The 25,357-nt window shown below is 35.8% G+C and overlaps 1 protein-coding gene across 3 annotated transcripts in view; it reads left to right on the forward strand.

Moving 5' to 3' along the window:
* Window positions 1-25,357, forward strand: part of LOC116169688 (adenosine receptor A2b-like) — a 149,766-nt gene that overhangs the window by 57,120 nt on the left and 67,289 nt on the right. Inside the window, exons 2-4 of one of the 3 annotated variants that reach the window (XM_031485854.1) lie at window positions 2,865-2,920; window positions 12,591-12,646; window positions 19,630-19,685. The gene's annotated coding sequence lies outside the window, so the exon portion shown is untranslated. Of the gene's footprint in view, window positions 1-2,864; window positions 2,921-12,392; window positions 12,529-12,590; window positions 12,647-19,629; window positions 19,686-25,357 lie in introns of those variants that run through there. The other 2 variants (XM_031485843.1, XM_031485846.1) reach the window with 2 other exon arrangements.

Genomic DNA, 25,357 nt, shown 5'->3' on the forward strand with positions numbered 1-25,357 from the left:
TTGCTAGTGTTAACTTCTATTACGCGCTAAAATTACTGAAAGGGGCAAAACTACAACGCCATAGAACAATTGTTCATAAATACCTTTAAGATACGGGCTTCTTCGATGCAAAATGATTTTGGCTCCACCTCCTGCAAGCTGATATTGTCTATGTGCACGGACCGACTACAGAACCTGTAATAGGCGTAGCGTAGTCGAAATTTTTCAATTGCTGCGATGATATCTCGCTCTAGGCGTAATTTCGTTCTTCGGAATATACTCTAGTGGACGATTCTACTTAAAGCACACTCTGCGACAACGACTAGCGTAGGTTCGTTAGATTCTCACTACCTATACCGATATTTATACGTCCAGTGTTTGTAAGTTTTCCCCGATAGATACTAATCTTATTTACTACAAATGGTATAAATACTTAATTCAGCGGAATCATATGATTTCTGTCATTTAACATGGGTATGTTTGGATTTGAGAGGTGTTTTGACAGGTAGACTTGACATGTCACGTGCGACCGGTAGAATTGACAGATGCATCTGTAGGTGTATAACTACCATTAGAGTAAGGGTTGCAACCGCTCAATTTTTAAATAAGAAGTAGGGGATTGTGATACATCATTTGAAAGGTCTTAATTCTTTAGTTAACCATATTAATTTCGATAATACAGGAGAATTTGGATTATTCCGAAAAGTTCCACATTCACAGCGCATGTTAATGTGTGCAATGGAGAAGTTGTTAATTCTGTTGAACTAATGAACTTTCGAATTTCTTTAGGCAATAGCATTAACGTAATATGTAACGCACTTTGTGTTTGTGTTAAGTACATTTTCAGCTAATCATATAAAAATATATTTTCATTGTTCCTTTTCTTTTTTAATTGAAGATAATCAACAAGATAGCGAGAATCAAACCTCTCTAACAACACAGAACCTGTTACACAATTTCCCAAGAAGCGAGACTGAATATAGAAAGTTGTCAATAGTCATCCTTCCATGTGAAATGGATTGAGAATAACTTACTATTCCTTTATGTAAAGTACATTATACGGAGATCAGCGCGTGCGACATTAATAAGCAACACGTGCTTGAAGTGTCGTTTTTCTGAGACGGGAACATCAATGCAATGACTCAACAAATTGCATCAGACGTTTAAAGCGTCTAATTTACATGTAATCCAAGTACGAAATAGTGTTCTTGAAATCTTGTAATTTACTGTGTTTTTGTTATATTGAATGTGAGTTAATTAGCGACGCCAATATGTTTGTTTACTTGTTGTTTACTCGGTATTAATTATATTAGATAATTAATCTAAAAGCTTTGAGAAAGGGAGTAGCTATTGATTTTTAAAAGGGGGATGAAAACGATCAAGTGATTAGTAGAGAGGCGCGCGGATGCAATATAGTGCATTTGAAGGTATTTCCTGTAATTAAGTGTAAAGACATTGCAATTAAAAACTTCTATTGTAGAAGTACGTTGCAGAACATTCTTTAGGAGCGTGCCAAAGTTTTAATACATTGGATATTCAATACACTTACAGGAATGGTGTTTATTGTAGCACTTTGAGGCGTATAAATGCCGATCTTGATATTTCATTCACCGTGTGCTACTTTAATGCAATAAATCGAAACAAAACATTTTGGTAGCAAAATAACAGTAAAACTAAGCGTCAAATAAAATTCCCAGCTGTCAAGGGTTGAGTGATATTCGTAGAGAAACTGTGGTACGCAAATTGCCTAATTTGTCGTGCTGTTTTATACATTCGTGCCTTTCTCCTTTTTATTAAATAAAGAATACGTTAGCAGTCAAATTTTAATATCGTTTTATCTTTACTACGCTTTTAAATTGGTGAGCGACATAACCATCGTAGGAATAAATAACTATATCCCAATGGATTCTAGGACGTCTGCGTCATCTATCTGAAAGCGAACAGCCGAAGACAAAGAAACAAAATTTACAATTTTTATAACTTTGGTATGCTTGTATATTAATTTAAAATAATCATAGTGACAGGAAGACATAGTTGAGCAAGGATGCAATTTTCCTTTTCGAAAATAGAAGAATACACGGCATTATAGTTACTTGACAATCTTTATCTGCCTTTTTTGGGATTTTTATTGGTCTGTATAAGTTTAGTGAAGTTTGTCCCTTGTTACTTTGCTTTCGATGCTTCGCTGGCGCATTTGCGGATATATTTTACAAGTTTAAGGCCATTTTTCGGTATGTAACAAAGCAATTACGTATTATCCTTGACTTTGAATAATCATTTTTAGGCTTCTTACCTCTTACTTCTGGTTTACTCTTTTCTTCATTATTATTGCTCCGATATACCAGATTGTACCTACTTTACTACGAAGAACGACAACTGATTTTGTTAACGATAATTCCGATAATTCATTTCTGTTAGTTTGATTGCATTGTATCCTTCTTATTAGCTGTGTTGCGTTATACCTATATTAGTGCCGTTGCTTTATGAGTTAGTTTTGAAGTTACCGAGGCTTTGTCCGATATTTACACGTTTTAGTCACGTTATTTGTTTTACTCCGAAGAATTTGCTCGTACTAGTTTATTTACATTGCTTTTATATAGAAGTTTAATTATTTGTGCATCGTAAAGGATTTTTCTTGAAATTAACGTCACGCTTATGCATTCATGCTCGATATTGTACGAGAAACCCGTGGTCGATCAAAATTTTGCTTTTACTACTGTAAAGTAATTCGAATTATTGCTTCTTTCTGATTATTAATTACAGTTTAATATCCGAATTACCTGCTTAGTGTCAGATGTTAGACATGACTATTTCGCAATATTTTCTGTGCAGCGCGATTCACTACCCCTTTTATTTGTTTGTTGTATTATAATTGTCTGTTACAGATTTGCAGAACGCGCCCTTCTCGAGCTCAACAAGGCCATTGCGACCTGCATTTCAGGTAATTTTGTTATTTTTGTCGATACCTTGATTAACGTTCAATTACATATTGGTTTTCGATACAATCGAATTGTAATGATTACATTTCCTTGAGATTCATTTAACGATTACAACTCTATTTCTGCGGAAGCCTGTTTTTTATGTTAATACTTTCTCCGACCACGTGTTTATTCCCTTTTTACTAAAAATAATTTGACCCAAAATCGTCCTGAAACCTTCATTTCCATGCCTACTTTCTGCCAGGAAATTTTAGTTTCCATGGCAGAGGCAGAACAGGCTACGTTTCTTGGCGCTACCCCTCTCAAGTATTTCATTCCTTTAGCTTAGTAAGACCAGAATAAGGATCTCTTAGTCTACCTTGTTGCCCCCTTTAGGCAAGTATTCTCCCTTCTTTTGACATTTACTAAAAACTAAGTGGCGCATATGCGGTTTACGATTACTACATTTCCTTTTTAGCGCATTTCCACAATAAAAAAAAATGCGCTATTGTGGCCACTTTGTCCGTCCGTCCGTCCGTCCGCTCGTTTTGAGACGCTACTAGTTTTTTATCTTAAGAGCTATTGTTCTACTTTTTTCGCTATTTGGTTCGTTATGGTGTCGAGTCTTGTACCAAGGAAGGAATTTTTTCTGTACCGCTTACAAAAAAAGTTATTGTAAAAAAAACAAAAAACCGTTTTTTACATGTTCCATAATTTTACACTTTTGCCGTTTATTAACGATCCTAGAGATCGTTTATAATTTTGCATTGCTGTCTGTCGTCTGCCTGTTGGTCTGTCCGTCTGTTCCTTTGTCTGTCTGTCCCTCTATCTGTCCGTGTGAGCGATAACTTTGTTTAGAAATGTCCGATCGCTTTTACATCTCCGTTAGTTATGAACTGAATTACATGAAATTCAATATGGGCATAACTTTAGCCATACAATACGCAATGCCAAAAGTTGAGTCGAATCCATTCAAAATTCACAGTGCCCTTTTCGCATCTCGACCATTTATAAACCGAATTGCAAACTTTTTTAATTATAAAAGTATTTAAATGAAATTTGATACATAGCCACTTGGAATAAAAGCAAATTTAACGCCAGTTTCAAAATTTGGTTTTGCGCATGCGCAGTGACAACTTTTTTATTTATGAAAGCATTTAAATGAAATTTGATACATAGCCACTTGGAACAAAGGAAAATCTAACGTTAGCCTCAAAATTTAGGTTTGCGCATGCGCAGTTCCAATTTTCTTATTTAGAAAAGCATTGAAATGAAACTCTTCTTATAAACTGAAATTGAAGCAGCACGTCAAAAATGGATTGCACATGTGTAACGCTATCTTTCATATTTGTGGCCGGATTTTTACAATTTTAACAAAAGTTGCATCTTACAAATAGGAAATGAATGCAAGTGGAAATGCGCTTTATGTAAATCGTTTACGATTACTTTTTAACTTGCTTATTTTTGCTAGTTGCGGATTTAGCGTATTTTTGTATGACAGATCAGTATTCTATTAGCCAGTTTAGACTCCATCATCAGTAAGACCTTGTCGGAGGTAACTACATTGCCTTTGTAGGTACACGCTTCCGACGTTCCGTTCACCCGCAATTCGCGTTTTGGTGGATTTCGATAAAAACCCTCCACAAAACAGTACACAATGTTTGTGACACTTCTTGTTGCTCGAGATTCTATTGGCGACACGAGAAAGAGAGACAGCGATTCGAGATTTACGAAACGTTAAACCGCGTGACAAAATTCGCAACGGAAAGTAAAAGGCGTCCGAAGTTGACTACCTCTCAACGACCTGTAAAAGACTTTGGACGCAGACGCGCGTCTTGTAAGAGGTGGTTAATTTCGCGCATAGGAAAAAAACACAAATTCCGTCACGCAGGAGTTCTGCCCGTTGACAAGATCTTTCCGACGACACCAATTTGGAAACAATCGGACCAAAACTGTAGATCAAGATAGGAAAAAACCGAAAAATCACCACATTAGTATAACACCCTCGGGAATAGCGCTCAGATGTCGCCGGCCCCACATCATGTAGCTCCGTATCACTTGGGAACTACGCGCCCAAATCTCCAAAATGTGTATTATTGCGGTTTTTGAATAATAAATTACACAAATGTTTCTCCTTGCTGATCAAACTCTTGAGTTTTTTAATAACCTATTTAGAAGTAATATCCGAAATATAGGAAAATTGAAGCCATCTGGCACTTTAAGACTTGGTCTCAGGAACTTGCATCGAATGTTTTGTTGATCTCTTTCTAACACATGTCCAACATGTAAATTTGGTCAAAATAAAATAATCTTCATGAAAATCGATCATTAAGTGGTTCTTCACTTTCATCTAAATTGTCAGCTTCTTCATCTGGCATAATATATGAAACAGCAATGGTTCTTTTACCCATGGAATCATCAGAACCGCCACTGGAGCTTAGTTCCCGCTGATCTGCAGCATCTTTTAATTGATTTTTATGCCCATTCAAAAACAGCCGCAACCAGTCACATCCAGGTTTATTATAATAAAATACTCTTACCCTTTCCCCACTGCGGTCCAAGAAATTCTTCAAAAAATCTTGAATGTCTTGACGCTCGAATGGATAACTCCAATCTGCAGCTACTAGTCACTACTAGTTTCCAATTCTTCAGAGGTTCTCTTAATTGTTCTGCTTAAGGTGCCCATCGGTGTACCATATCGCCGACTGGCTTCACAAGAAGTCCTACCTAAAGCCTGTTAAGAGAGTCTTCTGAATAATCCCTGTATGTTCCGCTACCTAGCCGCCTTTGCGCAGTCTCCCTTAAACTGTAAAAATGAGGCGCTGCTTTTACAACTAAAGGAGGTTGAAATAATCTACTATTCTTGCTCAGTAAAACACGCTGTTAGCTGTTAGTTTAGTTCTTCACTAATAGATGTCAGTATTAATTCAATAATTTTTGTCAAAGCATTCCAAATCACCCTCAGTCAAACTAAAGTCAAAATAAAGATAGTATTTTTATAATAATAATAATTTATTGTCTGTGATCAACAAAAACATTGACATAGACATTGTCCAGTAGTATCTTAATAAATATCGTCAAATATGTCACAAAACATACATACATACAAACAACAGTCAAATAAATTTATCACAGAGTACCACCGGCGTACGCTACAGCCCCCCCCCCCCTCGAAATAATCGACTTAACTACTCAGCGGCACATCCCGTAAGTCGTCAGTCATGGTATAATTATTTAAATGCCAAGCGACAATAAAAATGTTGCAGTGCTGGAAAAACTACCTTACTTTTTCCTTCGCTTACTTGATCTTGCGAATGTGTACGACATACGTGAAAATTTACATACTTTGGTCTTAATTCTCGAGTTTCAGTCCCTCCCGAAAAAAAATCCTGCGTACGCTACTGCAGAGTATAATTGACTATAGGTACCAGTTATAAATCAGTAGTCCTTATATATTAGAATGGAAATCACACATTTTGTAAAAGCATTCACTGATCAAACAAGCAGAAGCTATCCAGATTATCAACACCACAGTTCCAAAGCTGAAGGGCCTTCTTGGAGACCATTCTATCTCGTATCTATATAGAATTTAAATTAAGCGAGCGGTAAACACAGGTCTCCAAACAAACGCAGCACAATAATTTTAGGTAGGTACTATGCAAGGTGTGATGTGCAGTAAACATCGTAACCATTAATCAATGATTCAGTTTCGCTTGAGTTATTTTTTAAGGGAAGACTTTAAGAATATAAATGAGGTGTAGATTATGCCACAGACAGATTTGATCATTACGAAAAGGCATCCAAGACGTCTACAGCAATAAAATCTGTCGAATACTAATCTTATGCAAAGTCGCTCGTTGTAACATGCAAATTCTGCTTCAAACGACACACCTATACGTTTCGACAAATTTTCGATTACTTCAACGTCTGATTCTTTAGAGTGGGTTCAACTAAATCTGCAACATTATCTTGGTTTCCCTTGAAAGGTCATTGCATGAAAACAATATTCCAATTATTATTAGGGAGTACGCATTCTTCCCCCACAAAATCCGCGTTAGGAGATTATATATTTTGTGACATATTACTTACCTACTTCCATAAGTACGTGGGTATAAATCATTAAAAAGGTATCGCTATCTTGTATAACCGAGCGGTCAAGGGCATTTCCGGTAGATATCGTGTAGGGGTTTACCTACTAATATCCCTTCCAAAGATACCCGTGCATTATATACCTAATTCAATTATAACTGTACACTTTCTCGTAAAGATAGGTTAGTAAAGGTCTTACGTGTTACTGTCGCCCTATTGGCGCCATATAATAAACTTCAATCATTGATTATATACTATCAATGCTTCAATGTAAGACTAATTGAACGGAGTATTGAGTTACAATTTGGATAATTACCTAAGCTTTAAGCGTGGCATCCATAAATATTTCCAATATCCCCTTACATGTGGCTGAGTATCGATTTGTGTAGAAACAACCCTTGAATAATAAGAATGTTGTCATACGGACTTTTCGTTTTATTTGTGATACCTACAACTATCGTTTCGTGTGTACTCTTAACTTTATTTAGTGTATTCATGCTGCAATCAATATGTATGTTTACATGTTGGATACAACCCTTGGTCACTACAAGAATAAATAAGAGTTTTAAACGTAACATTGACTCAACAGTTGTTATGATAATGAAAATGTAATTTAATTGACTACGTTTATTCGCACATAACTTACATAACATTCCTTGTACATGTTTATCTTCCTAAAGTAAAGGACCTACGAATCCCTAAATGTACGTGTCTTTAGATTTCTAACAAGTCACAAGGTTTCGATCATTTAAAGTAAACTACTTGTGCGACTTTTTCCTCTGTGAAAATGTTTATATATCCACTTTTCCCCAATTTTTCTAAAAGGCAACTATTTGGCGTATAAGTAACTTACGGACACCGTTTATTGTATAAATGGAAATACATAAAAAAGTTATCCACCATTTCAAACACGTCAAAGAAGAAAAATAAGCATTAACAAGATAATACGATTTTCAGTAGGGGAATTTTTGCCATTCCGCTCGTATTCGAAAACCAGACCTTTGATCCGGCTCATATTCAATAGCACTGATCCTTGAACTCGTAGGTATCGATTGGCGAAGGTTTGACATTTTTTTCATTGATGTGAAACAATTTTAACGCTAGTATAATCATTGTCTCAGCAAGAGACAGTTTTGTCAGACCTAACGGCAGCTAGCGCCATAATTTTAAGAGGCAGCTCCACAGCAGACTCCAACAGTGTGTAGGTGGGCGGGTGACGGGACCGGGGGTTAACTTTTTCCAGCGAAACTTTTTTGTTTTTTGGAATAAAATTTTGACTTGTTCTGTCCGCGCATAGTACGTCCAAATGTGTAGGGGTTATTAATGTCTTTCTTTTGAGAGGATAGTACGTGTTCTAAAGCATTGGCTAAACTGGTAAAGTTTTACTTTCATATAGAAGATATACTACATATGAAAACGCAAACTCATCGATAAAAATATAAATATGGCTGTGTGAATTGGCCCGGCTAAAAAGGACCATACACAAAAAATGGATGCAGTGCCCACGTTGGGCGAGCAATAAAAAATGCTGTGACTCTTTAACTTCAGGCCAAAGATAACACTTCTTCAAAATCAAACTTCTGAAATTCTAAAAAGATGATTTACCAAAATTTGAAAGCACTTGAACTGAACTTTGGGTGTGGATAAACAAAGTTAAACTTAATTAAACGTGGGACATCTCTCGTCGTCGTTAAAGGGATTCGACGAACACACGACTTGCATGATATTGCAATAATAAAGTTTATTCAACGACCACACATAATAATAATAAATGCCTTTATTTCATTACCTTGCGTAAATATATAAATTAAAATAAGATATAAATGTAAAATAAAATTTTAATTAAAGTAAAAAAACCTAGTGGCGAAGTTCGGCATTGGGAGACAGCTCCACTTGCTGATCTTCCACCTAACAGTGGGAATAAAGAAAAATGCTATAAGAGAAAATGAAATAAAATGAAATAAAACTGGAACCAAACGATACTTGGCATTATCTCATATATCGATTCATTAATGTTTGAAATTAAAACACGAAATCGTAATTGGTAACTCGATCAACCAATCAACAGCTTGCGACAAAACGCTTGGTTTTCCTCACGTAACCCATTTTTCCGAAATTATCTTATCTTAAATATAACATTCTCTACAAAAATAAACGATTTCTTTAGGATTAAAAAAACCACCTCACCTCTAGACAATTACATTAATCTCTTCTAAAACAACCGATTAACCCAATAAATCAAGTCGGAGCCACAAATGCATTAAACCAAACCAAATTGATATCAGAAAATTTTGTTAACCTTATTAATTCTATAGCCACCGTGTATACCTTAGATCCTTAACTTGCCCCGCCTCCCCCCACTTAGAGATGCGATAGTCATTTTATTATAAAGTAATGCACTGACGTGCACCCACCATTATAACTCTTACGCCATTATTCTTTACAATTCCGAAAATACATTTGGAAGGGGCCAACTATACGTAGCCCCCTCCCCACTACGTATTTTGTCGCTCGTATCTATGCCACCTGATACAGGCGCTTAATTGCCCGACTTAAAATAAACCTAACTCTGTCACGCTTAAGCCATATGCGCCATTACGGGCATTTTTTCTGTCCCTTCGTCAGTGTGGAGGCTGTGTCTTGGCTCAAGAAAGTCCTAGAAATATTATCGATGTCTCATTTCATATAGGTCACTGGTGTAGCAAGGTTTTTTCTGTCTGTCTGTTTCTCGGCTAACTCGAGAACGAAAAGGGACAACGATGTCAAACCTTGGCCAATCGATTTCTACGCGTTCAAGGATCAGCGCTATTGTATATGAGCCGGATTAAAAGTATGGTTTTTGAATGCGAGCTGAGTGTCAAAAAATTCCCTACTGAAAATCGTATGCGATTCTTCGTATTTACCAACTTTCAGCTCTATCCCAACGAAGGCCGGAAAAACTACTTGTCAAATTAATATTTATATTTAATTATATTTTCTACTGTGCTATTAATTTAAAGTTGTTTGTTCAATTTTCGCAGTCACACGAATGGTTTAACATGAGTATGTATAAGTGTAAGATATCATTTTTTTTCCAAAATGTAGCCATTTATTTAAATAACAGCCTTTGTAGAACACGTACTTTCTTCACATTCTAATAGGCAATAATTTACCTAGAAATACCAATAAAAGTGACAAACGGAAAGCGGACTTAGGGTAAGTTTAATCACCACGTGCAGTTGTTTACTGTATTAATCTACATTACTTAAGGTGAGCACCTTTGCTTGGATTTCTAATAAAATGGTACAGGCGTACCTTTCCTTAGAAATGTTTGCGCATGAATTGTGTATGAAAGTTATTAGTACTAATTACTGAAGGACCTTCTTGTCTGAAGTGTTAGAGTATGTTGATTATTAGTTAGAATTAGAGGTGCAGAATGCTGTGCCTGTGAAATGTAAGTTTTCGTAGGCAGTTAAGCACTGCTAGCTCCATTGTTATTAATTGGGATAGGCTAATGGAACCGACCACGTTGGAAGCTTCGTATCTCGCAGGGCGTACATCGGGCACAAGGCGGCCGGCATCCATGCCTGTAGCGCTTACAATAAAATTACGTAGACTTAATAATGAAAATAAGCCAAAAAAATACTCATCAGCCTTAGATGCTAATTTCTGTTTTGATCATGTAACTAAATGAGAACTAAAATTACCTTATTCATTATACATTAGTTTTGCTCCTAATGTACGTTTTTATTAATTTCCTGCGTAAATGGAACTACTATTTATAGTTATTTACCTAACAAGTTCGGTAAGTTAATTTTCCCGCATGAGCACTTTGTTTGCAGCACGACCGTAGGGAGTGCTGCATTTAGTGCGAATGCGGGAAAATTCTTTCCGAAAGAGTTAGGTACAATATTTTTTGTAACGAATTGCGTAAAAAAGGTCAAAATTAATAGTTTTGTAAATTAGTTTTTTTTTAATCATGAGTTGGTAACACAATCATATGTTTGGTTGGTAACATAATTTTGTAACTACCCACTTACACTTTTAATAATGCACTGGTCACATTTAAAACTTCCACATCTTTGGTTAATACAATGCGATCAAAAATGAGTTGCTGTCGAGTCACCTTTGGAATTTTTGTTTACATGGGAAATCGTACTTAACTTGAACTTCCAAAGGCGACTCAACAGCAACTCATTTTTGATCGCCCGTTACATATTTTGCCTTTGCAATGAGTGCTACTACTGGTCACGGCATTGCATCGTTTGCACTGAATATCTTGAGTTGCGTAAATACACTCGTTACATTTAAAATCCTTGGAAGCTTTGTGTGTGTTAATATGTGCTTTCTTAAACTGCATATGCGAATAGTTGCAGAATATCACTGGTCACATTTTAAGACGTTTTAACAATAAATTTTACTTTTTCTTGAGTTCCAATTCTGAAAAATAATTTGATTGCGTTATAAGTTCTTGTTTATATATTTACGTAAAACTTAGTGTACGTCTGTTTCCGATTAATCGCACTAAATACCCTCAACCAACGGTTTAATTGATTTTACAGCAGATGACAGTTAACCATGACATGACGTTCGTTGACTTCAATAAGTACTACCAACCGAAGAACGCGCATAACCCCTTCTCTCCAGCGGAAACTAAAAAACACCGCGATGCGGGAAAGTCGTTTTCCCGTGCATCGAGGATGCTTGGAAACATTATCTTTCCATTCAATGAGTACAAAAAGTACATTACAAAGTTTAATTTAGCGGTATTGTTTCGTTGCGGTAAAAGCCACATAAATACTACGCCAAAATGTGGGTGGCGCAAAGCTAGGCAATTCTCCATTTAGCGCATTTGACCAGAAAAGCAGGATTAAGTCCTGCCTGTGTAGGAGCATTCAATTTATTGAGAAGTATTAATAATTTAGAATTTTATATGCAAGTGCATGTTTCAAGTGCATAATGTCGTTTATAAAGCTTTTGACTGTTGACTGAAATTTTGTAAGCTCCAAAATAAAAAATTCCTCCGCCGCCAGCAATAAAGCGGCAATAAAATTCAAGTAACTTTCAGATCCAATTCAATCGTGTTTTAGCGGTTTTCTTTTGAGAGGAGAAAATACGCAGAAAGCTGGAAGCACTGTGCGAACCGTAATGATTGATTTGTAATTGCGACTTTGCAGCATTTGAGACCGTGCATTTTCAATTATTTCAGCTGCGGTAGCGTGGATTAGCTACTTTTGGTATACCACCGTAATAATAATAAGATATAAGTAATGGTGGAACATCATAGTAAACAAATTATTACATAGGTTAAGGTTGATTTTCATTTGAAATGAGCCATAAAAAATGAAAAATCCATTAGCGATATCTCCCATTTATATATAGATCGCGATATCTTTGGGTTTAACACGTCTTATAGTACACGTTTCATAGTAGGTTTATAAGTCAATTATAATTCTGTAGTAGTATACGTTTCGGGTTGATGCCTTTCCTAATAACGAAGATACGTTTAATTCATGGTTACAAATTCTGCTTGCATCATACCGAGAGGAAGAACATTAAAGGGGTAGGCCCTTGCTGTGCTTTACCAATTATTACTTAAATACTAACTTCAATTTCTTGTTTCAGTTGAAAATTCTCTTTTTGCGACGCAGATTTTTCCTAATTTCGCACAACTACACAGGGTAAGTATAATCTTGGGTTATTAAAATCGCCGAGTAGATGTTTTTTGATACCCTCCGTCGGAAGTAATATTTTATGAAAGCTATACAGGTCGGCTGTAAGGGAGTAGGTAATCCTTCAGAAAAATACGTATCTCCGTAAAAAAATAAAATAGCAAAACATTGGTTATTAACATAGAGGAAATACATTACTCTATGCTATTAATCAGGACAAAATGAAATTCATTCGCTAGTAGTACAAGAGCCAGCGACACTGAACCCTACGTCATCGCGGAATTCAACGAAAATATTATTAATAAGTAGGTTTGAAAGAGGAAAAAACAAAACCGCCATGTCTGCCAGGCATATCCTGTGCTTATTGTTGCTAATTAATTAATTAAGTGTACATAAAAAATAGGTTACTTACGTCATGACGGAATTGGAAAAAAAATATATGGGATTATTGCTGGCAAAGAGCACATCACGTAAACATATGTGTGCCAGCCGATTCCCCGTGCTGAATACATGTCGGCCGGGCGCGAAAGGGGTATGAAAAACAGTCGCGCTTACGTCATCACGGAATTTAGCGAAATTTTTTTTAAAATGTAGATAATGTCTGCCCTGACAATACTGCATAATGTCTGCCGGGCAAATTTCTGTGCCAAAGTAATGTCTGCCACTTTTTATGAAGCGACTTTTGGTCCCGAATCATGTCATTTGATGTTAATAAAAATGCGGTTTTCATTGCTTTTTCGAGTGAATTTCTACATTGACTAGGTAAGGGTCTGTACGAGGATGGTGTCAGTTTGTTTTTATTTGTTTTCAGGATAGGTATTATAAGGGTTTCTTTCCATTCTTCTGGATAGTTGTGTTGTTCTAGTATGGTATGGTATATTTTCAAGAGAAGGTTTTTCCCTGTTGGTGGAAAATGTTTAATCATTTTGACGTGTATATTATCGGCGGCAGGGGTCGAGCAGCGGGTGTTATTAATTGCTCTCTCTACCTCTACCATTGTTATTTGGGTGTTATATGGTTCTAGATTTTGTGAATCAAAGTTTACTAGTTTTTCGGTTTCTTGTTTATATGTGTTAAAACTTAAACTTGTCGCTGTGTTGTTTGTTGCTAGATACTCTTTCGTAATATTGAGCTAATTCATTGACTACTTCATTCGGGTCTATGGTAATGTCGTTGTTTATTTCTAGGGCAGCAATTGTGTTACTTGGTCGGTGACCACGTAGTTTCCTGATATTATCCCATAGGGTTTTGGTAGGCGTGTTGCTATTTATAGATAATACGAAGAGTTTCCATGTTTCTTTTTTTCTTGTTTTTATTAGTAGTCTAGTTTGGGCTTTAATTCTTTTATATTGTATGAGGTTTTCCAGGCTCTTGTACTCTCGAAAGGTTTTTAGTGCTTTTTTTCGTGTTTGTAGGTAGGATTCGACCTCTTGTTCCACCAAGGTGGATTTTTTTACTTGGATAGGTTTTTTTTGGCTATCGATTGCCGCGATGTCTCATTGATGATTTTATATAGGGTTTCTAGATTCATTTTTGGGAGAGATTTGCGTTGTGATTTGCTGGACGATAGAACTTTTATATCTTTGCCAGTCTGCTGTGGCGATTCTCCATCTTAGATTGTTTGTCTTATAGGTGTTTTGTTGTTTGGTTGGTATTTGTATTAAAATTTGGTAATGGTCGCTATTACACAGGTCGCCATGGGTAAACCATTGTAGTCTCGAAGCTATGTACAGCTTGCTATGGTTATGTCTATAGAAGAAAAGGATCCGGTGCCTGATGAAAAATGGGCGGGAGAGTGGTCGTTTAGGAGTACCATTTCTGGGTGGCGGAGCAGTAATTTCTCAAATATTTTGCCTCTGGCATTAATCAATTTCCCGCCCCACATGGTATTATGTGCGTTGGCATCGGTGGCAAGGATGCGTAGGAGATTTTCAATTTCATTGCAGCTTGTGGTTGTGTGGGGCGGTATGTACAGATTGCATATATTTACTTTTGGTTTATCGTATAAGAATATTTCCCCAGCCACTGTCTATTTCACCAAATTATAATTTACCTATTACTTCGCGTTTACTTTAGACAGACTTATACATAGAAATTACGATCTAATCTGACTATTGAATTCATTCAAAGAGCCGTGAAATATGTATTACGATATTGATAAGGAAACGAAGCAGTAAACTCCAATTTGATTCATTTGAAAAAGTTGAATGTCGGTATTAAATTAAGCAATAGGTAATTTGTTAATCAAATAATCCTGATTCGGGACCAACGTCGAAATGATTAAACATCTTCCACCAACAGGGAAAATACCAATACAATACCATACTAGAACAACACAACTACCCAGAAGAATGGAAAGAAGCCCTTATAATACCTATCCTGAAAACAAATAAAAACAAACTGACACCATCCTCGTACACCCATCTCCCTTACTAGTCAATGTAGAAATTCACTCGAAAAAGCAATGAAAACCGCATACTTATTAACATCAAATGACATGATTCGTGACCAAAAGTCGCGTCATAAAAAGTGGCAGACATTACTTTGGCACAGGAATTTGCCCGGCAGACATATAGTATTGTCAGGGAAGACATTATCTACATTTTAAAAAAATTTCGCTAAATTCCGTGATGACGTAAGCGCGACTGTTTTTTATACCCCTTTCGCGCCCGGCAGACATGTATTCAGCACGGGGTATCGGCTGGCACACATTATGTTTACGTGATGTGCTCGTTGCCAGCAATAATCCCATATATTTTTTTTTCCAATTCCGTCATGACGTAAGTAACCTATTTTTTATGTACACTTAATTAATTAATTAGCAACAATAAGCACAGGATATGCCTGGCAGACATGGCGGTTTTGTTTTTTCCTCTTACAAACCTACTTATTAATAATATTTTTGTTGAATTCCGCGATGACGTAGGGTTGTGTGTCGCTGGCTCTTAGACTATTAGTTTTGCTCTTAATGTACGTTTTTATTAATTTCCTGCGTAAATGGAACTACTATTTAAGTACATTACAAAGTTTAATTTAGCGGTATCGTTTCGTTGCGGTAAAAGCCACATAAATACTACGCCAAAATGTGGGTGGCGCAAAGCTAGTCAATTCTCCATTTAGCGCATTTGACCAGAAATGCAGGATTAAAGTCCTGCCTGTGTAGGAGCATTCAATTTATGGCGAAAATTGAGAATTAATAATTTAGAATTTTATAAGCAAGTGCATGTCTTTTGACTGAAATTTTGTAAGCTGCAAAATAAAAAATTCCTCCGCCGCCAGCAATAAAGCGGCAATAAAATTCAAGTAACTTTCAGATCCAATTCAATCGTGTTTTAGCGGTTTTCTTTTGAGAGGAGAAAATACGCAGAAAGCTGGAAGCACTGTGCGAACCGTAATGATTGAATTGTAATTCGTCGCTGTTACTGCAATAGGTCGCATGTCAAAAAATGAGCATTTAGAGTTATCAACGCTGTTGCAACCAAAATAGCAACTTTCACATTATAGCAAAACCTCTCATGTCTATCGTTAGCGAGAAAGGGATACTGCGCTCTTGTGAAAACCTCTTTTGTCACCTTCTAGATCGTTTTGGTTCATACAAATAGTCGTATGTCAACTTTTTGTGTTCACGAGCTAGTGCAGCGTTGTTTTTGCTGATGTTTGTAACATTTTACAAGCAATTATCGTGTGAACTGTTTTGAAACAAACTATTTTTTTAAGTGTAACCTAACTAAATGCAATTAGGAATAAAACTGGTAATTATAAGATTGATTTAGTAAATCTAACCTAAAATTCATGAATGGTTTTGAAGTTATATTAACAGAATGCATGAAAACTTCATTAAAAAGTAAATTACAAGTAAATATCCCAATGTTATTGATAGTTTCTATTACCATTGATCGATATTTAATTATCTAATCTTTGCTCAACAATTTCGAGTTTGACATATGATATATTGCAGCTATCAAATTGTAACAAAGTTGACATGACGAATTGCATTTTATTTTTGTTTATCTTTGTTTCAGTTGGATTAAGAATAACACTAAATAATCAATATGTCAGCAGGTGGTAGTAAAAGCAGAGGCAATCGAATTTTGCAACTTGCTTTGCGATCGAATGCAGTTCAGTCTAATTTACGCGAAAATAATTTAGATACATTAAATGAGTCTTCTGGTGAATTAAATAATAAAGATCTGCCGCCTGCTAAATCAACTGAATCGGTGCAATTACCATCTCTTAATCTCACTACGAAAGAATTACCTGATGAATCAAGCAGAGATTTTTATGATAATAACAATGAGAATTTATCTCCTTCTGAATCGTGGCTTGAAGATTCTGGTTCGGAATACGTGCCGTCAGAAACTGAAAGTCATACAAATAAAGAGAACCTAATTGACGTAGATAATGAAGTACATGACGTTGTAGAGACAGAAGTTGATGGTCGCAAGGGCAGCAAAAGAAAATCTAAAGGACAAGCTGATCCAAAATTATGGAAGCGGATTAAAAACGCTAAATTGCGAGTACACGGAAAATCTTACACCGGCTTCGAGAAGGACATCAATGGCAAGTATCGCCAAACAGCAGTCAAATCAGAACGCAAATTAGGACCAACATGCTCTGGCCACCAAGCCAAATCTGGAAAAGGTGGACCACGCCAAGGATTTAAATGTTCAGACGTATCTAATAGTCAAATGGAACATGTATTTACTTCATTTTGGGCCTTAAGTTCATGGGAAGCTAAAAAATCCTTTGTTATGGGTCACGTTTTACCAGTGACGCCAAAGTATAGACGAAAAGATACCTTAAGCGATAAGAAAATGAGAAGCTTTAGGTATTATTTAACTGTGAATGACGAAGAAGAAGAAACTCGCAAAGAAACAAAACCAAAGGTGGTTGTCTGTAAAAAAATGTTTCTGGGTACTTTGAATATTGGAGAAAAGACTGTCCAAAATTGGATTTTGGGAAACAAGTCTGAGAACAAGAAAGAAAACGAAGGAAATTCTGGTGAAGTGGTTCAAAGAAATGAAAGTCCTTTTACAAAGGGAGTTGAAGACTTTCTTACTGGATTACCTAAAGTGGAATCCCATTATTGCAGAGCGTCGTCCACAAAACTATACTTGGAGCCAATATGGGATAGTTACAGACATGTACACCGAGTATATCAACAAAAATGTCAAGAAGAACACAAGACGGTGGCTTGCTGGGCTACATTTTGGAAAGTTTTTAAAAAATTAAATTTGGACATATGGAGTCCCAAGAAAGATCAATGCAATACTTGTTCTCTGTACAAAAGTGGTTCAATACCAGAAAACAACTACCACATGCATTTGATAAGAGAGAATGAGGCAAGAGAAGAAAAAGAGAGAGATAAAAATGAATGTAATATGGACGAAAAAGTGTTTGCTTACGTAGTAGATCTACAAGCAGTTTTGCTAGCACCTCGCTTAAATGTGTCTACAAACTATTTTAAAACTAAATTGAAGGTCCACAATTGGAACTTTTACAGTTTGAAAGATAAAACAGTTACTTGTTTTATATGGCAAGCTGGTTTAGAGAGTGACGTGTTTGCGTCCATCGCAACGAAATTTCTCAACGCAGAAATTGAGAAAAACAGTCCATCCAAAATTGTAATTTGGAGCGATGGCTGCTGCTATCAAAATCGAAACACAAAGTTATCTAATGCCATTGTGAACATTGCTAAGGAGTGGGCTGTCACAATAGAGCAAAAGTACCTTGAGTCCGGACACACTCAAATGGAAGTAGATTCCGTTCACAGCACAATCGAAAGAAGGTTAGGTCGTAGAAAGGAAATAAACTTACCAAGTGATTACTTACGTGTTATAGAAGGAACACGGCAAACACCGTCACCTTACATCACTGTATCTCTCGAACATACAGATTTCTTTCATTTTGAATCTACATTTTATTCAAGTATCAGACCTGGAAGAAAAACGGGAGATCCTATGGTAGTAGACATTTGTGCCCTACAGTATACAGCAGACGGAACTATTAACTATAAATTGAAATTTTCTGAAGATTGGAAAGAAATACCTCATCGGCAAAGACGTGTACCAAACGGCAGTTTCGCAAGAGTTCCCCTTTACGATGGGCCATGTCCAATCGAGGCATCAAAATTTGAGCACCTGCAAGAATTAAAGAGACATCTTCCACGAGATTGTCAATTTTTTTACGAAAATTTGCGTCACAAATAACATGTCTGTCTATAATATATTACTTATGAGTAAAGGATTATGAATTAACAATGATTTTTTATTTATAACTAACCCAGTTATCAATACAAAATAGTCCTATGCCAGCGTTGTGTAACCAAGTAAAATAAACAAAACATCGTATATCAATCGAATTCTTTACTTAATTGAATTTAGCATTCAAGAACAAAGTCATTTTAAAATGTCATAGGAACTGATTATTTTTATGTCACAACTACAGTACATCATAGTTTAACCACAAAAAATCGAAACAGTTTTTTTCGATTTCCCACAACTTGCCATTATTGACATACAACTTATTGAAGTAACGGCGACGAATTGCGACTTTGCAGCATTTGAGACCGTGCATTTTCAATTATTTCAGCTGCGGTAGCGTGAATTAGCTACTTTTGGTATACCACAGTAATAATAATAAGATATAAGTAATGGTGGAACATCATAGTAAACAAATTATTAAATAGGTTAAAGTTGGTTTTCATTTGAAATGAGTCATAAAAAATGAAAAATCCATTAGCGATATCTCCCATTTATATATAGATCGCGATATCTTGGGGTTTAACCCGTCTTATAGTACACGTTTCGTAGTAGGTTTATAAGCCAATTAATTCTGTAGTAGTATTCGTTTCGGGTTGATGCCTTTCCTAATAGCGAAGATACATTTAATTCATGATTACAAATTCTGTTTGTATCATACTGAGAGGAAGCCCTTGCTGTGCTTTACCAATTATTACTTAAATACCTACTAACTCCAGTTTCTTGTTTCAGTTGGAAATTCTCTTTTTGCGACGCAGATTTTTCCTAATTTCGCACAACTACACAGGGTAAGTATAATCTTGGGTTATTAAAATCGCCGAGTAGGTAGATGTTTTTCGATACCCTCCGTCGGACGTAATATTTTATGAAAGCAGTACAGGTCGGCTGTAAGAGAGTAGGTAAACCTTCAGAAAAATACCTATCTCCGTAAAAAAATAAAATAGCAAAACATTCGCTATTAACATAGAGGAAATACATTACTCTATGCTATTAATCAGGACAAAATGAAATTCATTCGCTAGGTTCAAACTGTAAATGTCGCTCATTTTAAAGACCTGAAATAGTCGACTAGTAGGTATACAGGGTGTTACACGACCGTTCGAAAAAAAAAAAATCGGGTTGTAGAGGGCATCAAAACAAGCACTTTTTCCAAATAAACCGAGGGTCCAACGTGTTTCGTTTGGGAGCCACCCCCCAAAGAGTGTTGAAATCTGCATTTCTTCTTTAATTTTTTTCTCAGCAACCATAAGAGTTACAAAGTCGGGTGGCATGTCTTTGAATAGGTTTTTGGGTATGCTCTTTCCGATTTTGCAATTTTTTTTTCAAAATTCCTACCCCTAAAGGGCGCACCCCTAAACTAGGGTGCAAAAAAAAATTCTGATTTCGACGAAATTTGGTATCTGGGGGTTTTTTAACATGAAAATCACGAATCTGAAATTAGTTTTTGAAAAATTCGAAAAAAAAAGATTCCACTGCAATTCTTGGCGGACAAAACGAAAATAGAGATAATTCCACGAAATTTGTTGTGTATACATACTAAACGAGTTAAGGAACAAACTGTCGAACAGTTTTTTAAAATAACTTTTCAAACAAAAGTTATACTCATTTGAATGTTGGTCCTTCGGGTCGCGAAGTGTCCCAAGCCTACTAGTAAGCCATAATTTCGGCATGTGTTGGTTGACAATGTCGCAAAAAACAAAGATTAACGGTTTTGAGTCGATATTTTGTTATTTGGAATTAATTCGGTCATTAAATGATTAAAAAATTCGATGTATCGATAAAACACTACCAAGGTATCTTAAAGCGCTGATCGATTATTTATTATCTAAATAAGGTAGGGGAAAAAGTCAAATCACTTTCCGTATTGATACTTTTTCACTATGATCAAAAATTTTCATAATCTTTAGGTTGAAAAATAACTTTCCAAAGAACACGCTCCTTTTAAGGACAAATCGCTTTAAGATACCTTGGTAGGTGTTTTAATCGATAATCGAATTTTTTAATCATTTAATGACCCGAATTAATTCCAAATAACAAAATATCGACTCAAACTATATAAACTATAATGAAAAGTTTTAATCTTCATGCGCCCTAAGTATGAAAAGTTCTTGATATTCATTCAGATTCAAAAATGTATATAGTTTTTGAATTGCGCTTCTCACAAAACGAAACAAAAGTACTTTGTACAAGTGCCACATTTTGACACATTGGTAAACTAGTACACCAATCTAGGACTTTGAGCACTGATGCGTTAAACTGCCAGTACATACTATAGTAGGGGAGCTAGCACTAAATCCACTGAACGAGAATGATCAAAATTTTAACCGATGGAGTTCCATTTTGCCCTATCAGAGTATGCTAAAATCGATCGTCTGCCGCCTCAGGTCATATGACTTAAGGCGCTGCGGGTAAGTCTGTAAAAAAAATCAGCTTCATTCATCCAACGGTAACCTAGTTATATCCCTAGAAAGTTCATGAAAAACCGACTAAGAATTGTTTTTTTACGGAGTTATCAAATGTGCGCGATTTTTTTAAATATTTTTTTAAGAGCCATTATCAACGTTTTCATTTGGTGTATAACTTATTTTCTCGAAAAGCAACCTTTCAGAATTGGTACCGCAAGAAGGACCCGCAGTGCCTTAAGTCATATGACCTGACGCGGCAGACGATCGATTTTAGCATACTCTGATAGGGCAAAATGGACCTCCATCGGTTAAAATTTTGATCATTCTCGTTCAGTGGATTTCGTGCTAGCTCCCCTACTACTACTCTCGATAGAATTGTCTGAAGTTCTAAAATTTTATTTTTATTTTTTCACTATCTTTTATGATGCCATTTTTAAATTACTCATAAAAAATCAGTATTTTGTCAAATAATGCTATGTCTATCTGACATGGTTTCGAAGTTATTCAACATTTTGACATTTTTACACAGTTTTATAGGTTCAGTAATTAATTAGTCATATCGCTGGTGTCTGACAACTTAGCAAAATGGTTTTTTCACGAATGGACAGCTAAAAATCCACGCTATTAAATGTTATGGGTCTGATTTTCAAATGTGATTCAAAAATAATACAAATAATCGTTCAAAGTTGACAATCGGTTTTTGGTCAAAAACTTGAAATTTTCTAATGGAAACCATATCTTTACTATGCATCAATGGAAAGAGCATAAAAAACGGATAAAAAAGTACTTGCACAATTTTTCTAAAGTGGACAGTTTTTTTTAGTTTTTTTTAGAAAAATTTCTTATCCGTTTTTTAAGCTCTTTCCATTGATGCATAGTAAAGATATGGTTTCCATTTGAAAATTTCGAGTTTTTGAGCAAAAACCGATTGTCAACTTTGACCGCTTATTCGTATTATTTTCGAATCACATTTGAAAATCAGACCAATAACATTTGATAGCGTAGACTTTTAGCTGTCCATTCGTGAAAAAAACCTTTTGCTGAGTTGTCAGACAACAGTGATATGGCTAATTTAAGAACCTCTGAAACTGTGAAAAATGTCAAAAAACTTCGAAACCAAGCCAGTTAGACATAGCATCATTTCACAAAATCATACTGATTTTTTATAAGGAATTCGAAAATGCCATCAAAAAGGATAGTGCCATTTGAAATAAGAAAGTTCCGGTACCGTTCTGATACAACCGGAAAAGCGGCCATTTTGATCCCTTTTGATCGACTATTCAAAAAAGGTAATGAGCCTCGAATCGAAATTCCAAACAGTTCCTGAAATACTTCTAATGGTCCACTTAAAAACACCACCCTCTATTGCAATTATTGTGAAACACGTTACTTGCAATGTAAATTCCTAAACTTCTCTGTTTGAAGCAGGGACCCGTACCCAAATGAAATATCGGTTCTGGTTCTAAAATATTAATAACGGTTCCGGTCCGGTTTTGGTTCTAAAAAAATAACGGTTTGGTTCTGTGCATTTTTTTCGGTCAATAACGGTTCTTTTCGGTTCTAGTCTTTTATTATAACAACGTGATTTGTTAATTAGTACGTGTGAAAAAAAGAAAACGTGACGTTGTGTGAGTGTAGGCGCGTCCTTCAACTTCCAATAACCTGTTAAGAACCTCAAAACCTAAACAAATAATAAGGATTCCGGTTCTCAATAAGTTACCATTTCTGAAGGAATAACGGTTTCGGTTCGGTTTGAATAACACGCACGAACTGGAATCATTTCTTCTACTGTGTAAATCTTCTTCCTTCCCCATTATCACAATATATCACATATTTTCCGTTTGTTCACGTGTATCTCTATCCACCAATCTTATACGTTTACAGAGCGGTAAATTTTGGAGAACTTAATATTTTCAGCTGTGTTGATTAACCCGCCTTTAATTTAAGGGAAGGTAAGCTTTAGAGTAAACGGGCAAAATTAAATATTTACAACGCAGTTATCAAATGGTGAAAGTAATTATCTGTAGGAATTTAAATTACGTTCATAAATTTGTTTAATAAGTGGAGTGCAATTCGTATATCCAGTTATTCGATAAACGTTTGTTTGAATGAAACTGTTTAGATTTAGCGGAGGCGCTTTTCAATGCAACCTTATATACCTAATCGTGTAGAATTAATATCTTCCACAACAGCTACAACAAGGGAAGCTATATTTACTGATTTTGTTTTCTTTAGTCTAATAACGCTTTGTTCCCAGCATTGTTACTGTTACACCTAGTAGATTCCGAACATCTGCGTTTTGCTATATTTATAGCGTAGGTAACCGATCCGTTTACTTTTTACTACATGTATGAATGTATTGCATAGGTAATACCATAGACCAATTAACAATATGGTAATCCGTTTTTCAAAAAGGTGTTGTTTTATTTGCATAATAACATTAATAACAGAAAACGTTTTTTACCCGTTTAAATAGCGTGTTTAACCATCGATTAGAGATAACATTTTTTATAATGCTCAGAAACAGGGTGATTAAAGGACAACTGGTAACCTACGCGTTTTCCAAGAAAAAATGCATCTCTGCGGAGAAGCTTTCCAGCTTAATTAACTTACAATAGCAACGATTTTTTCCGGCTAATTACTGTAACAACGAAAAGGCTGCCGAGGGAATTCTTATGGCGCTCCCCTTTCTTAATGAAATCTTACTACTCGGTTATAATTTCGCAAATAAAACCGCTTTAATTACGTTAACACAAGGCGTCGTGTTTCAGGAAAATCAGTATAAATTCTTAAATGGTACCTACTTCAAAGTGCTACAAGCACATACTCTTATCACTTTATATTTTATGATATACTTACGAATGGAATCCGTGCGGTTGAACGAAACGTGATATGAGTTTCAAGCTTTCATTTTTCAGTATTCACCGAAATCATTTTTACCCTTTTCCATTATGCAAATGTTCGTTCGACCGACTTAATCCGCGCCCGTTTCCCACGCGTTGTTTCAATTGGGCGTGCAAGAGCCAGACAGACCGTATTATAGAGAATTAATTTATAAGAGAAACTGAATAGAGTAGGCCGCTGTCGCTTTTTAACTTGTGAAAAAGTTTCAACGATTTTTAGGGGAAAATGTTCTATTCGAAACCGTTTACGTCACGGTTTTTGAATGCCTCTGTTGGCCTTGGACCTCTATTGATCACATCCTCCCAAAGGCAAACAGATACATTTCTAAAGATTGCGTCACTTTAGGTATTTCTTTGTAGGTTGGTCATGTAAGTGCCATTAGTTGTAGGGCAGTAAGGCAACATTATAATAATTTAAGTAGGTAACTACTATCACAAATCCTTAACTGCATGCATTGAATTTGAAGAAATGATATTAAGGTATTCCTTCAAATCAGTAGCAATCATATGGAGAGAGTGGTTTACATTGCTTGTGGATGTAAATACCACATGATTGCCCCGCGAAATTGTTCCTAAATCTCCGTTTAATGATAATAAATAGGAGTAAGTAGAGTTTTTTCGTAGCAGGAAGTGAATTGGTATGGTACTTATGTAAATTAAAGAAGCTCTGTACCATAAATTCAAGCACGGTCTTTATTAATATGCTACGTCCAATTTATCACCTTAGGTAGCTTACGAAACATATTATGCACCAAAAGGACTGACATGTTTTTACACGGTTCGAATTTGTGCACAAATTCATTGTGTATTATACGCCGACTAATACAGATTATTATAACCGTACATGCACTAAACTAAATAACCTTTATTTTATAGCAAATGATTGACTTTTTAATAAATTTGAATGAGTTGTCTAAGTCGCTCTTTAACAGTGAGGGTAGATAAAGTGACCGATTTAATCGCAAGGGTAGATACAGTGAAACACATGATTATGCATTCTAATACCACCTATCATTCTTATTTCAAATGGGACACGGAGCACGATATAAAATGACGTACACAACATATGACAATGCTGTTTCAATGGAAAATACCGCAACTGCAGAACCTAAACTTGCTATTTTTGACGTCTAAATTACATTTAGAATTGTC

This window comes from Photinus pyralis, unplaced genomic scaffold (assembly GCF_008802855.1).
Source record: "Photinus pyralis isolate 1611_PpyrPB1 unplaced genomic scaffold, Ppyr1.3 Ppyr1.4_LG1, whole genome shotgun sequence".
Lineage (NCBI taxonomy): Eukaryota > Metazoa > Arthropoda > Insecta > Coleoptera > Lampyridae > Photinus > Photinus pyralis.